The sequence below is a fragment of the Ailuropoda melanoleuca genome, chromosome 17 (assembly GCF_002007445.2).
Source record: "Ailuropoda melanoleuca isolate Jingjing chromosome 17, ASM200744v2, whole genome shotgun sequence".
Taxonomy (NCBI): Eukaryota; Metazoa; Chordata; class Mammalia; order Carnivora; family Ursidae; genus Ailuropoda; species Ailuropoda melanoleuca.
The window spans coordinates 20,881,435-20,897,654 of record NC_048234.1 but is presented as its reverse complement, the minus strand read 5'-3'; the positions used below and the strand labels follow the sequence as shown (position 1 = coordinate 20,897,654).

Here is a 16,220-nt window from a genome sequence, read left to right as displayed (position 1 = left end):
TAATAATGTAAGTAGAAAAGGCAGGTTGCAAATAATACGCAGCCCACAATGCAGTCTTCTTCCTCGCTGACACATAAATGCATGCTTGGGAAAAATGCTTGAGGAGACAGAATAACATCAATGGAACTTCCAACTCTTGGAATACGGGCTTTCCCAAACCAACGACCATAAACTTTGAGTGGTCTCATGCTAACCTTGGACTTGCTGGTTAAAAGCAACATGGGTTCCAGAGACCCAGTTAGCCCGAAGCCACCCCCAACAAGTCAGTCTTAGATTCTGTAACCTAATACAGACTTTACAAGCTCAAAGATAGCTACAAAGGTAGATTCTGATCTGTTCAGTGGCAGGGCAGGAGCTCTGGCTCCCTTCCTACTAAAGTGGCTCAAAACTCCAAAGCGGCCCTTAAAAAAAAAACTTCTTCAGTGTTTCCGTTGGAATAGCCTATTTAAAAATATATATCTGGAGATTATATCTACAGACGCATTCATTGCTAATACCATGACACTTGTCATTCTCTCCTGAGAGAAGGAAATCTAGTAACACGCACTCCCAAATGTCAATGTCAAATACGATCCCTTCCTTATGACACTACCCAGTGCCTATTGTCCCATCCAGAATTGAGATATTTTAATTCTGCTCCCTTCCATACAAACTGAGAAGAGCAATGGTGCTTCCTCCAAAGATCTCAAATGGAAAAGAGAATAGAGGTGGGGAATCTAGATGTTTAATCCCACCAAGCAAAAACAAGTATTCCCTCTGGGAACTAGCCTCAGTGGCATCTGGTCCTTCTTCTTACATACCCTGAACTTCACACACACAACTTTTCTCTTTCTTTCCCTACACTCACTAGTGCAGCGCCACCCGCACACAGGAAAATAACCACCCTACCTTATGTTATGGGATTGATAAGCAAGAAAAGGCTTGTCAAGGAGGGCTTCCCAGTGGTCTTACATTAGAGGGGGTGAGAACAGAGAAGGTAAAGATTAGCATACAAGGCAGTACTCTTTAAAGAGCCACAAAAGAAAACAAGCAGGTAGTGTTGTCCCAGAACAGGAGGATTTCCTTTGGATTTTACAGGGAATGAAGGCAAGAACAGGAATACTTAATTTTCTTCACACCAGAGAGGGCTCCAATAACAACTTTCTTCTTGGATTCTCTTGCCTACACAAGAAATTTTTCTATTTTTTTCCTCTCATTTTCTTTTTATAAAAGTGGAGAATAGAGCCTTTTGCAGCTCCTAACTATCTTAATGACAGGCTCAGAGAGATCAACACATCTAAAAGGGGAAAATAATACTGTGTAATAACACTGCTAATAATGGAAATAATATACCCCACTTTAAATGTACAGTATCTTAAAGAACTGAACTCTCATTACTGCCATTTTTTTGGCAAATGTCGTGAACAGGGGTGTGGGTGGACTTGGAAAAAATCTATATATTCACACATATACAAATTCTGGAAACACTGTAAAACATGCTATTAAATCAAATGAAATTTTTACATTGATTTTCATTACAAAATGTATGTGTATACACTTGGAATAAAGGCTTGGACAAAGGATGAAAAGTAAAACACTGAAGATTCCAGCCAACTGTGTACACTCATAAACTTAACAGAAAAACTATTTCTCTCTAAAAATCAGTAATACTTGAAATAAATCAGTTACACTGAATTAAAGACAATGTCCCTTTGGAGTTTATTTTATGGGAATTGGTGATGCACCCCACATATGGCTGTCCTAACTCAGTCCAAAGCATTTTCTTGGCTTCAAAAACAAGTTCCTTCTATGGTGGGCTACCATCTTAGGCTACCTCATAAATCTATGGTTAATACCCCTAACAAGGAGTTATTAATATGCTTAAAATCAACTACTGCACATAATGAGTGGAATATGAAATTGCACATAATGAGTTCTTTTCCACCCTCCCTCCTCCTCTTACACTTGAATGGTCTTCCGAGGGGGCTAAAAAAAGGTAAGGGAATTCTTCTCCGTCCCTGAAAATACACAAATAGTAATTGTCCTATCTCAATCATTTTCTTAATCACCGTGTTTCCCTTCACCTCCCAAACCTACCCAGCCCAATGATGCTGCTTCCTCATCTCTCTCAAAAATCTCCTCACATAGCTTCATCTCTCCAGAGTTCAGGCCACTCCCAGCAATAGGTCCCCAGGGCCCTCAGGATCAACTGTAAACCCGCAACAGGGCTTCTAAGGCTCGTTAGCACAGAGCTCTTGCCTACCATCACCCCAAGACTACATACAATCCAAGCATGTGGAACTACTGTCAGTTCCCCAAACCTAGGGCCTTTGAACAAGGAGTTCCCTCTGACCGAAGCAATGCTTCCTCCCCACTTTCTTTCATCTTCACTTCATCTCTCAGATCTCAGGATAAATTCCACTTCCCCCAAATAGCCTTCCAAACCACCACTACTCTGCTCCCTACTTCTTCTTTATTTTTTTTTTAAGATTTTATTTATTTATTTGACAGAGAGAGAGAGTGAGAGATCACAAGCAGGAGAAGTGGCAGAGGGAGAGGGAGAAGCAGACTCCTGGCCAAACAAGGAGCCCAATGTGGGGCTCAATCCCAGGACCCTGGGATCATGACCTGAGCTGAAGGCAGACATTTAACCAACTGAGCGACCCAGGCGCTCCATGCTCCCTTCTTAACAAGTGAGGGACTGATGTCCTCCTGGGTGCTCCCATAGCACCTTATTTTTACTCAGTGCATTGCAAGTATCATATTGCAGGGTAACTGTCTCTCCAACCCGATGACAAACACCACTAACACATAGACTAGGCCTCCTTTTCACCTACAAATATACACACAAATCTTCAATTTGTTGAATGAAGATATGAATAAGAAAGGGAATGAGTTTGGGGCATGTGGGTGGCTCAGCCAGTTAAGTGTCCAATTCTTGATTTAGGCTCAGGTCATGATCTCAGGGTCATGGGTCAGGCACTGTGTTGGGCTCCCTCTCCCTCTGTCTCTCCTCTCCCGCTCTCGCTCTCTTTCTCAAAAATAAATAAATAGATAATTTTTTTAAGGTGGGGGGAATGAGTTTAAGACCCTGCTGACACATTACTATTAGAGTATGTACTATCAAAGGCATTTCATACTTTAAATTCTGTATAAATATAATTTTCTGTTAGAACCATTTCCAATCAAGTTATTCATTAAGAATGTTTTCTCTTAATGTTCCAATGTGACTTTGCTTTCAATTCTCATTACGGCAGAATTTTTAACAACTCCCCTATTCTGAGATTTGTAAGCCTCAACAGATTTTATGTGTAATTTCTTAAAAAAAATGAAAGAAGATAAGGATTAAATAAACCCAAATGAGCAAATTAAGTCTTCAGCTATTGCTCTGAACCTCCTGACACATCATTTACTTTGTTTTAATAAGTACACCTGATTTGCTGAATTGTGGATTCAGATCCAATGCTCTAATCATGTCATCTTAGAAAAGGTGGCCTGGAATGCTTCCTTTGTTTTTATGAGACAGAAGCACTCAGAGATCTTTAATTTTCATAGCTGAAATGCTAAGAATAAGTAATTAGCCTAATAGTAATTGTTCTAACATCATCATTAATTAACCACTTGAAATTTATTTGAGCTTGGCAACATTCAACCGACATTCCTCTATGGTCTCTTAACAATCATTGAAACTTTTCACAGAAAAAGGTATTCCAAGAAGCCTCTAGTTACAAATCAGTTAACACATTTATGTAAGGATTCTACATGCATTACCTTATCTGTCCAGAAATCCTATGAGGTAGATACTATTATTATCTCATTTTTATTGATGAGAAAACCTAGGCTCAATGCTTAAATAACTCTATGAGCCCCAAGGTCACACAACTATGAATGGGCAGAGTGAGGGCTTGAATATATTATACCATCTATTAGGTTCCAAGAGCAAAAATTTGGATTTTTTTTTTCCTTTCTTTAACCCAGCCACATGCTGCAATAGGCTTAGAATGTGACAACTTAAAGGTTTTACAGACCAGCGATTATGTCATCCTGTGGAAAGTAGCAGTCTTGTCTACCTTTTAAAACTTCTACATTATAGGAACTGGACATGCTGCAATTTTTCAACCCCGTTACTAGCTTTCCATGCTAGGTTAGGCTCTAAAATCATCTTAATTTCATTTTCAGGAGCGCGGAGTACCTGACAAGATGGCTGCCTACACAGCAACGCTGAATCATGTAAGGCTCGATAACTAGCTCTGCCGAGGTCTCGAGACCCGTAGGCTTTCTAGAATTTGAATCATGGGTCAGAAAGTGTTTTTTAAAAATAAGAGTATAATATATTTCCTTTCTAAAACCTTGGAGTTGAGTTGTTTGATGTCCACCACCGATCCCACTTCTAAAGGAATAGGAATGACTGGAGGCAGCTTCTCCGATGCCAAATGGAAGGCTAGTCTCAACTAGTTAAACCAACTAACAACTGGCTTTGGGGGAAATCGAGGGGTCTTTGGCACAGCTGTTGCTCCCTGACCTGTACACAGAGGCACGAACTGCCTTCAGTAACTCCAGGAAGATAAATTTAACTCTCCTACCTCGTGGCGTTGCACTGCACTCAGGGGTAGTAACTGGGAAGCAGACAGAACTTTAAGGAAGGTGACTGGCCAAAGGCAGGGCTCAGGGAAACCAAGCACCAAAGCAACGCCCTACAACAGGCCTCAAGGAGAACTATCATCTCTACTCCTGCTTGAGCGCAGGACCACCTTGAATGGACACAAGCCAAATGATCCGACCTGTTTCATTGCTTCAGTCAAACGTTCACATGGGACTTACGTTGCTACAGGCATCGGAAGAGCAGAGCAAAGTAAAAATTTCTCAATTCTCACACAGACCTTTAATTCTACTTCTTCAATATCCTGGAAGTCTATGTTGTGGCAGCCATGTCTCGCACACTCACACTCACACACATACACACACAGGTGATCAGCATCAAAAGTTAGGTTGGATACATAGTAAGTACATCACACACATGCAAATACACATAGAGGTACAAGACCTTCCAAATGGTTCCAACTCTGGCTACAGGGTGTGATTGAGGGAAAAAATACTTGAATTCTAAAGCCAGTAGCACTTTTCATTATAGCTTCATTGTCTCCTATCCGTGACAGAGACGGTGATGGCAGTATGCTAACATTGGGTCTATTTTGCCAAAAATCAACTTGCTAGGAATCATTTTGCGCAACAGTCCATTTGGTAAATTGACTAGTTCACTCAAAACTTGTATCTTTTAACCATGTATACTGTTGACATAATTTGTACAGCTTTAAAGGGCCTTTTGAAGATTTCTTTGATGCTCACATTGATGAAGTCAAGGTTTCAATTTGTCTGAGATTTTGCTCCAAGCTAGCGCAGCAGCCTACCTAGAACTGTATTCTGGAATTTTGCCATTTTCTGGGCCGGTAACTTTTGAGAAAAATAATTTGTTTATTTTAAATCAAAGGGGTGTGCATGTCTTGAATGCCATGGAGTTTACAAATGATAATAGGGAAGGTTTATTTTTTGCAACATGTTTTTCATCCATTAAATGCATTCTGCATTTCTCTTAATTCACAAATTTGCTAACTAGTTTAACTAGATAAATATGTTGCTTCTGTTTTAAGCAACTGAAAGGCCTTTATATGAAATATCAATGATAAATTTGGCACTCAGCTGAATTGGACTGATAAATATTTCTCTTGCCAAGACTCTGCAGTGAAATTGCTATAGAAAAATTAAAACCAAATTAAAACTAATTAATGCTTCCCACCAAAAATTTCAAAAGCTTTTGCAACTGTTCTATGCACTGTGATTTGTGATAAACTTTACATGTAGTTAACACAAACATATTTCGGGCAGTTGATAATTTGGAAAATTGGTTCTTAGGCAAATTGATAAATTAGAGTACTTGGTAAATATAACAAAACAGCCATTCAGTTTATGTTTTAGCAAACCGACTACAGGAGAATTATTCGTTCAGTACCTTGATCAGTCGGGACATTTTGGGGAGAAGGTGAGGTGTGATAGGTTTTCAGATAATTGGCCTATCTCCCAGCATCACAGCATTTTAAACTTAAAGAATATCCAGAGATCATCTAGTTCAGGCCCCCATTTCACAGGAAACCTGAGACCAATAAACCGAATGGATTTGTTAGTATCAGAGCTGGCATTAGAACTCAGAACTCCCGATGCCCAGTCAATAGCTCTTTCTAACAGACTCTGGTTTATGAGAGAAGAAAAAAAGGAAGGCACTCAGAAAGAAGTAGCAAGGCCTGCCAGAATCCCAGAGTGCTTATTATACAATGAGAGAAATGCTCATAACACGGAGAATGAAATCCTAGAATAAGAGGGTCTCTTAGACGTTTCCAACTTTCCTTCTCACATAAATGAATAAGGCACTGTGTTTGGGTGTTTAACAAGATTTCAAGTAAGTCAAACTTTGTGTGTGTGGAGATATCAACTAACATGGTTCATTGGATTTTCTATTCTACAGAAATGCTGGATCATCTTGTAAACTGTTTTTTTCTCAGCTACATGGGGCATCTTGGTGACAGAGGTTCAGTATTTGATTATTATGTGGAGTGCCTTGACTGTTTCAGGCTCACAGTTTTACTATTACATCGTCTCGTATATAACATACAATACACAAACTCGCTGTGTTTACACACTGAAATAAACCAAAAACACTAATTTCTAGTTTGCCAGGAAGAAGGGGTAAAAGCAAAGTTCAACACCACAGTAACTGCCAGTAAAATAAACAGGGAACAAATTCTAAATTTTCACTCGAAGCAAATACGTGTAATTTTGGGGTGTGAGACAGAAACCTTTTAAATGTAATGGTTTGTGTAACAGCTTTTATAAGGTGTACTTTTCACTGTCAAACAGCCTAAAATGCTCATAAGGGCAATCAGTTTTAGGTGGCAGGTTTACAAGCTTTCCACAACTTGTACTATTTATCCATGTTAAAATGTTTTGCAATTACCTCTTTCCGTATTATGTTCACACTTTCTTTTAAAAAGATTTTAAAGTTGTTTAGTACCACTGTAACTCCGAAACCAAGCATATTGCATGACTTTTTTACTCATTTGATGCACACTGCTGGTTTTTATTAATTCGGAAGTTGTCCACAGCTAATTTACATAGAAGTAGTACTTCGGCAATACTGAAGGATATTAAAGCAAGGGAGAAGCAAACAAGCTCCCAATATAATCTGTACAAAAATGACATCGTCCCTGTAACCTCTCCTATGAAGGTAACAGAAATGATTTTCCTGTTGTACCAAAATAGTAAGCTAACATTTACAAACCATATTCAAAACCATATACAAATATGAGTTGATTACTTCTCATGGTTCCATGGAGTCATTTTTCACACAAACCAGATTTACAAGGATGGTGTTTTCTCAATGCAACTGAAAGGTTATTTACATATGAAAACTCTGTTCCTTTTCCTTAAGAGATTTCCTTACAGGATTCCTTACTTAATACTGAATGATATATTCCTTTCAATTAAGATAACAGGAGCATTTTAATAAATCATTCTTCCTCACCCTCTCTTTTCCCTCACTTTCCGTCCCTTCCTGTCTTCTCTCCCTGGCCTCCCGCCCTTTTCCCCACTCTCCTCCACCTTCCTCAGAGTAAGGACCTAGTGATGTCCAGTTAAATTATAGCCACATGACAGCCCCTCCAAATTACTCTAAATATATAAGTTGAGTCAGCAATGTAGCTTAATTACACCAATAATTTTTTTTTCTTTGAGATGACTTTTGTGCATCTTAACAACTAATTTTGACATGAACCACAGGCTTGACCTTAGTTACAGCATTTCATTACAGACATCAAAAATAGACAACCATACTATTCTTCAATGCTAACAGATAAGCTATATGGCCAAAGTATTTGGTGTATCAGAACAAAGAGTACTGTGAAATCAGATCACCAGCGCTGAATATTCCTGGCTTGTACTTTCCGACTACAGTAAAACCACTTTATCATAAGACCACTAAAGGTAAACACTAGTCATGTTGTATTACTTTACTTTACGTGGCTGTGTACGGAGCAATTTAGGCTCAGGGACTCTAAGGTTGGACATGCCCTTCAAGGTACTGACCTTGAGTCACTGATGAGGCCATGACCTATCTGACTCAATCTCCCATCATGAAGCACTTACCATACCACTTCACGAGGGCTATTATAAATTACAGAATCCTGCTCTTAACGTGACTCCAAGATGAGTCTATTTTTAAGTACGTAAACAGCAATTAGCAGTAGAAAGACAAAAGAAGCAAACCACTCAATAAGGACAGATTTATGAATGCATTTTGTTATCTTTTCTTCTTGAGAGGGCTCTACACAAAAATATCTTTCCCTAAAGTAAATATATTGAGTAAAAAGTCATAAAAGAAAGGTGCAAAGGGTGACGCTGGCTTTTCTGAAGTTCAACAGGTGTTGCTCTAAACCCACGTTAAGTCAGTGAAACCGGTGAGTCCCCGAGCTGGCTTCTGGAGATGCAGTTGCCAACAGAAGCTATCACCTGATTCCCAAACACAGGAGACCATCCATTTCTCAGGCATGCCAACCCCATTACAAAGTTATTTTTAGAAAGAGAGGAAAATTTATGATTATCTTTGAATTTCCAGAAAAAGGACTACAAATTTCTCACTTACTAAATTACTGTTGGTGGCAATTCTACCATAAAATTCATTTTTCTTTCAAATTGAACATCAGTAAGGCTACCACCAATGTTGAAAATACGCATGGGGCGCCTGGGTGGCACAGCGGTTAAGCATCTGCCTTCGGCTCAGGGCGTGATCCCGGCGTTCTGGGATCGAGCCCCACATCAGGCTCCTCTGCTATGAGCCTGCTTCTTCCTCTCCCACTCCCCCTGCTGTGTTCCCTCTCTCGCTGGCTGTCTATGTCAAATAATAAATAAAATCTTTAAAAAAAAAAAAAAAGAAAATACGCATTATTATGTAATGTGAGCTGAATAAAAATCAGTATAGAGAGAGAAGAGGGTAACTTTTAAAAAATAAAATTCTAATGTGGCTTATATTGATGAATCTAAAAATGACATTTCTTAAGGTTGGTTCTTAAAACACAGGCTTATGTGAAAATTCCTCTCAGTTTAACAGGAAAACCCCCAAAATCCAAAACACCTGTTCCTTGGGAAATACATAAACTACATATTTCTACAAAATCTGTCACTTTCTAGCAACATCTGAACTTTTTTTTTCAGTCACAACCTTTTCTTCTAAAAAGAACTTGCCCCAAATGAAACATCTCTATCTTCTTAGAATGTTACTAAAATATTTGTTAAAGTATAACATAACACACACCAAGCAGAACTTTTTAAGTGTACTCAAGTTACCCAATAAATTATTTTGTGGAAAATTATGAACAAGACTCAACAATAATTAAACAATTCATAATTTAAGTGATTAATGTTCCTTCTCAAGAACAGATAATCAAATTATCTTTTACATGGGAGTTAAATTTATTTATTTATTTTAAAGATTTTATTTATTTATTTGACAGAGATAGAGACAGAGCGAGAGAGGGAACACAAGCAGAGGAAGTGGGAGAGAAAGAAGCAGGCTCATAGCGGAGGAGCCTGATGTGGGGCTCGATCCCATAACGCCGGGATCACGCCCTAAGCCGAAGGCAGACGCTTAACCGCTGTGCCACCCAGGTGCCCCGGGAGTTAAATTTATATTTCAGGGATATCGTATTATAGTTTATGATTTGTGTTGCTCAGGAGTGAATTCTTTTGACTTGATTTTTTAAAAAATGGCTCCCCTTCCGTATTTAGATTATACTCTTTTTCATGTATAGATTTAACTTGGGGGGCGGGGAAAGGAAAAAACTCAATAGAGGAAATTATCTAAAAGTACTGTAGATTCTGGACACAACTTCTTTGAGGAACTCATCCCTGCTTCCCCTTCTTCTTGCTTTGAAGACAAGGAACAAATGCTTCCTGAATATGGATTTAACCTAACAGTTCACTGCTTTAACACCTTCAGAGTCAAGAGAGTTGGAACAAATATAAGCTAAGTTCTGCAGTACTGTATAGCAGTTCTCTTGACAACTGTGAGTAAGGCTGCAATTGAAAAACCTTTTATGCTTTTTTGCATAGTATCTCAGTGTGGGAGGATGAATACTAAGTAATAAATTAGGAAACAGAAAAAAATTACATCCTCTACCTAGAGAAAATAAAGAAAGGTAAGGCTGGTGTTTGGTACCCAAAAGATTCTCCCAATAAATCAGCGTTGTTTTGTTCAGCTACTTTGTTACATCCCATTTTTTTTCAGTGACCACTTATTGAACATCTACAACCAAATTTAATACTTTAATTCTCAACCTTGTAAAATGTGTGTTGTTCTCTACTCCACACGAATGGGACACTGAGGTCCATAGAGACCCAACTATTTTCCAAAGTTTCCATCACTCATAAAAGACAACACCAGGATCCACATGGAATTCCATCAGACTGTAAAGTCTACATTGTTGTCATGACCCCTCTGCTTACAAGTTTTTGTTTGTTTTCCGTATTTCCAAGCGAACGGAAACAAATTTGGGTTTCAAATTTGAAATCTGCAACTGTTATAAAATGACACTCTTAAGAGTAAAATCATGGTCCTGCAATATCAGTGAGAAATTTACAAACACCAGGGACTTCTTCAGTGTTCATACACATGCCAGTTTGGAAGACTCAAGGATATATTTGTTGTCTTCCCAAAAGAGCACATTACGTTAGATAGGATTTTAATGGGTTCAATAACCGCTCCCAATCTATTTAAGAATAAAACTCATACATTATGCTCACAACCTATGTCCAATCCAAATTCAATAAATATTCACTTGTTAAATTCCAGTAATGTTAGATGCTAGAAAAAATGGCAAGTTGAGGAAATCATTAAAAGCTGCCTCAGCTTTGCTCTTTCCCTAACAAAGACTATTGCCCTAAGATACATCCTTGTCCTTCTGCGTTCCACTCTGCACATACTGTCCCTCAAATAATAGTTTGCAGCTCCAGTGTTCACTTGTATATTATGTTGACCTTCAAATCTATTCTCCCAGCCCCTACTTCTCATTGACCTAAATTCTGGCCCCATAATAGGAACTGCCTCTTCACAAATGCAACACAATGAGATCTGTGACATTCACGTTCATAGCCCCTCAACCTCTCTGACCCCTCAACCTCTCCCTCTATGTTAATGCCCAGAAGATAGTGAGTGACGTCCCTGATTGTTCCAGCTTCCAGCCTTCACGGAGCTTTATTCACTGTCTAGATTTCCTCTAAACTCTGAACCTATGTGGTTTAATTATCAGACTCACTAACAGTAAGTAACCTCATCTATGTTAACTATTTATTCCCTACATATATACAGATGTTTCTAGGGCTAAGGGACAGAATAAAGTCTGAAGAGGTAATTGACTGTGAAAGTAAACTAAAAGCACGCACTTGGGAGTCAGGCCACAACTTTCACAGCCCTCCCATGGCAAATATTGTGGAAGTCCTACAATGCGCCAAGCAATTTAACTAGGTGCTTTATAAATACTACTCCATTTAATTTTGACAATCTAAATAGAAAACAAATGCTATGTGAGCACAGAGAACAACAACTGATGATTACTACCCACGTTTTAGGCATAAAAATTAGAATCGTTCAGGTGCCTGGGTGGCTCAGTCAGTGAAGCATCTGCCTTCGGCTCAGGTCAGGATCTCAGCGTTCTGGGATCAAGCCCCACATTAGGCTTCTTGCTCAGCAGGGAGTCTGCTTCTCTCTCTCCCTCTGCTGCTCTCCCTGCTCACTCTCTTTCTCTGACATTCTCTCTCTCAAATAAATAAAAACTTTTAAAAAATTAAAAAAAAATTAGAATCATTAAATAACTTGTCCAGGGTCACATATCAAGCAAGCAATAATGCTAGAATTTGAATCTAAGTCTAGCTGACTTCCAGACTAGTATTCCTTATGTGATGCTATGTCAGGCCTGTTTCTGCCATTTACTAAAGTCACTTTAACCTGAGCCTCAGTTTACTCATTCAGAAAAAGAAAGGATATCATCAGTGTTCCTATGGGAGGAACAATAAACCAGTAGGAAGACATCTGAAACGAGGCATTTTTCCAAATTCCCACATATACACTACACATGATTCCAGTATGGTCCGCCATCCCATTGCCCCACCTGCTGCTAAGGTTCACTGGCTGTTCTTATACTATACATGAAGAGGTAATAATACTACACAAAAGTATACTGTGATGTGTTAAGGGAGCATACTGTAAGTCATACAGTAACCCCTGAAAGAATAAAACAAAGAGGTATCACAATAAGCCAATAAAGGAGATAAGATGGAATCGTAAAAATACTCAAGTAATCTGAAAGAAGGGAAAAGAACCAAAAAATAAGTAGGACGGATAAGAAAATAAACAGCAACAGGGTAGATTCAAACCTAACCATATCAATAATCACATAAAATGCAATTTAAACAAACCTACGAAAAGGCAGAGATGGTCAAATCATATAAAAAACAAAGGCCAAGCTAAATGTTGTTTATAAGAAATCCACTATAAATACGGTGTCACAGGTTAAAAGTAAGAGGATTGGAAAATATATACCATGCTATATTTTAATACCAAATGAAGTAAATTTTGAAGCAGAAAATATTACCAGGAATAAGAAGGGTCATTTCATAATGATAAAGGAGCCAATTCATCAGGAGAACCTGCAATCCCAAATGTTTATGCACCTACTATCAGAACTTCAAAATATACAAAGCAGAACCTGATTGGACTGAAAAAGAGATATGATAAAATGCACTATCATAGATGGAGATTTTCAACACTCATCTTTCAATAATTGATATAACGAGTAGACAGAAAATCAGAAAGGATATAGAAAACTTCAGTACCGTCAACCAACCTGACCTAATTAACAGTTATGGAACATTCTACCCAACAATCGCAAAACACATATCCTTTCCAACGGCACACTGAACGTTTACCAGGACAGACCATATTCCGACCACCGAACAAGTCTCGACGAATTTCAAAGGATTCAAATCTTTTTGAATTGTCTGATTTGTCTGATCACAACAGAATTAACTTATAATCAGTAACAAAAAATATCATGAAAATCACCAAATACTTGGAAACTGAATAATATACTTACAAATAACTCAAGGGTCCAAGAAAAAATAAAAAAGGAAACTAGAAAGCATTTGGACCTGAATGAAAATAAAACATATTATGAGATGCCTTACCACCCCAATGAATATGAGAAAAGGAAAAAAGAAGTTAAATGATTTAGTCAACCAACAGATTTTCAAGTAAGCAAAATAAGAAGTTAAGAATAAAAGAAAGGATCATGAATTCATAAAATATTAGATCTGGAAGAATCCTAGAAATCTTTCTAAAATTTGTAAACTCACAAATTTTACAGAGGAAACTGTTCCAGGAAGAACATATGATTTGCTTAATAGGGTTTATAATTGTAAATATTTAAAAATGAGCAGTCTCTGCTAGTAGCTACATTACACACATCTCGGAGTTCTTTAAATTTCTATTTTCACCTAATAAAAGCAGATAAAGGTTTTGTAAAAACAGACGTGCACATCTGTTGGCCTATGCCTAATCTGAACATTTTGTGTTTTATATGTAAGTTCTCTATATTTGAACACAAAGCATATAATAATTAAGAGTGCTGAATTCTCGATCCACATTGCCCAAATTCATACTCGGGCTTTACCACGACAGGTGGCCATGACACTGGGCAAGTCGTTTCAAGGCCAATGACTGAGTTTTCTCCACTGTAAAACAGAAATAAACTGTAAAATGAGAAGAAGTAGTTCCTTCCTCCTGTGATGGTTATAAGGACTAAAGTTAATGCCTTTTGCAGGTTTAAACGGTGCCTGATACATAGCAAGAACTCAAAAAATGGCAACTCTATTAGAAAGCACTGTTTTATAATGACCTGAAGCTTATTAGTCAAGACAATGACTTTCCTTTTTTTTTTAATTAGGTGACATCAATGAAAATAGGACACTGGCACAGAAAAAATGGGTGACTTCCAATTCATAAGTGTTAAAAAGAAAAAAAAAGCTTAGAAATTATTTGAAAGCCAGTGTCAAAACAAAGCTGGGGCAATTTCTTTTCAAAGCAAGAGACAATGATCCAATGAAAAATTATCTATGATGCGAAGTATTTTTGGATCAACCAACAAATTTAATACTATCACATATGAGATGATACTAAAGTTAGGGGGCTATCCTGCTGCCTTCAGCTATTCCTTCAAATGTGTTCCATTCAACCTAGAATTTATGGATTTAAATATTATAATTTTTAAAAGACAAAACATTTATTTCTAAATTTGTTTTTAAATAGATAAAAGGCAGCATTCAGCAGTATATCATTTGAATGAATTCCATTTGGTATAAGAAAACAACAAAATAAATGTGGAACACATTTCACATTTTTATTTTATGCAACTTCAGTGCTTTCAACGCTGCATATATTACTAAAAGCACAAAAATAGATGCTGTACTATCAAATTGTAAAGAATACCAAATTCATATAATTATACTTTATAATTTCTTCCAAATTCAAAAGGACAAGTTTTTTTTAATTAAAATAATTTTGTATGTCTTGTGTGCTCCACAGAATAAAACAAGTATATTTTCCAAAATTTCATATTTTAATAAAAACTACTATTTGTAACAGGCACTCTATACTTTTGACAATGACACCAAAGCCTCCTCACCTGGGCTGAATGAGAATGTGCCTGCTTGATATGGTAACAAGATATCAAATAAGCCTCATTTATTCTACTCTACAGTTTGGAGAAGCACTACTGTAGGTGAGTAGATTTTCTCTACGTTTAATAACATACCTAAAATTTCACATACAACCGTAGCATTTGTAAGACCATCCCTCTCTTCTCCTCAGACCATACAGGCACTTTTTCTTCATTCCTAAAATCCTGAGGAAGTGGGCCATGATGGCACATACACGCAATGAGTGAGACTATCAGGACAAGGCAGAAAACACAGAGATGCCCAGATACTTGTTCCTCTAAGCTGTCTGTCTCCATCCATCCTCAGTCACCCAATAGTAGATTAAAGCTCTCTCAGCATCTGTGCTACCTCCTTGGCCTTTTTCCAATCAGTAACCTTCACCAATGGGAGAAGGATCAAGGCCAGGAAAACACTCATGCGCGGGTACAGTATTAATGGGACATTCCGTGGTTCGCTAAGCCTAATGCCTACTGAGAAGATGGTGGAAACCTGAAAACTGGAGCCCAGGGCAAAGTAAGAAAGCTAAGGTGGCTTTGAAGGCTGGTTGTGGTCATCATTTTTCATCATCCTCAACTATATTTAGTTAAGCTTGACCACTTACGAAATTTTTACATACATTATTTCAATTGACCTTCACAGCAGTCCCAGGAAGACATGGCATAGATATTTTTTATTAATAACTATGTACTTCACGGGTGAAGAAACTGAAGCAAGAAAGCTTAAAAGACTTGTCTAAGGTTATTGTAACCAGTAAGTGAGCAAGAACTTGGCTTCTATTTTCCTCCAAACTAACTGCGGATTCCAAGGTCGTTCAACTCACCACTGGATCACATACAGATGAAGGCAAAGGGGCACAGTGACCGAGGCAGTTTCCACCCTGCAAAAAGTCAGCAATTATTCCTACAAACTACTGTATTATTCCCTAACTGCCTTTATCATCAGTCCCATTCCTTCCTTTACTTCTTACCTCTTTCATTCCTGCTTTTCTTCAGATAACCCAAGGCGTCAGAAATCATTTTGTCCGCTTACACCCCTTCAATCCTGATCTGCACAACCAACGATAACCCGGGGTCACACCTGAACCCAGCAGCTATAGATCCTTCTCTTCTCTGAAGTCCTGGGGCTATATCAGAAACTGGCCGAAGGAGTGAAGACATTTGTGGAAATCTCAGAGGTACCTATTTCTACTACGTGCATAAAAAGCAGGCAGGCCATGAGGAATCGATGCAGCAAGTCCTGCATCTGGACTGACTGTTCCCTGCTGGCTGGCCGTACCCAGTGACTGAGTTGGAACAAACACTCAGAATAATGAACTCAGTCACAAGAAACACCAAAATAAGATATTAACGAACGTCTGAAGAAATACCCAGATTGTCATGGGAAGTGTTTACAGTGTGTTCTGAACTTATGTTGTCTGGAGGAGTATG

The 16,220-nt window shown here is 38.1% G+C and overlaps 1 protein-coding gene across 5 annotated transcripts in view; it reads right to left on the bottom strand.

The window, feature by feature from the left end:
* The window catches only part of RFX3 (regulatory factor X3), a 275,646-nt gene that overhangs the window by 165,511 nt on the left and 93,915 nt on the right, over nucleotides 1–16,220 (bottom strand). The window contains exon 1 of one of the 5 annotated variants that reach the window (XM_034647225.1): nucleotides 15,614–15,661. The exons of the other annotated variants lie outside the window; for them this stretch is intronic. The gene's annotated coding sequence lies outside the window, so the exon portion shown is untranslated. Of the gene's footprint in view, nucleotides 1–15,613; nucleotides 15,662–16,220 lie in introns of those variants that run through there. 5 annotated transcript variants of the gene reach the window in all.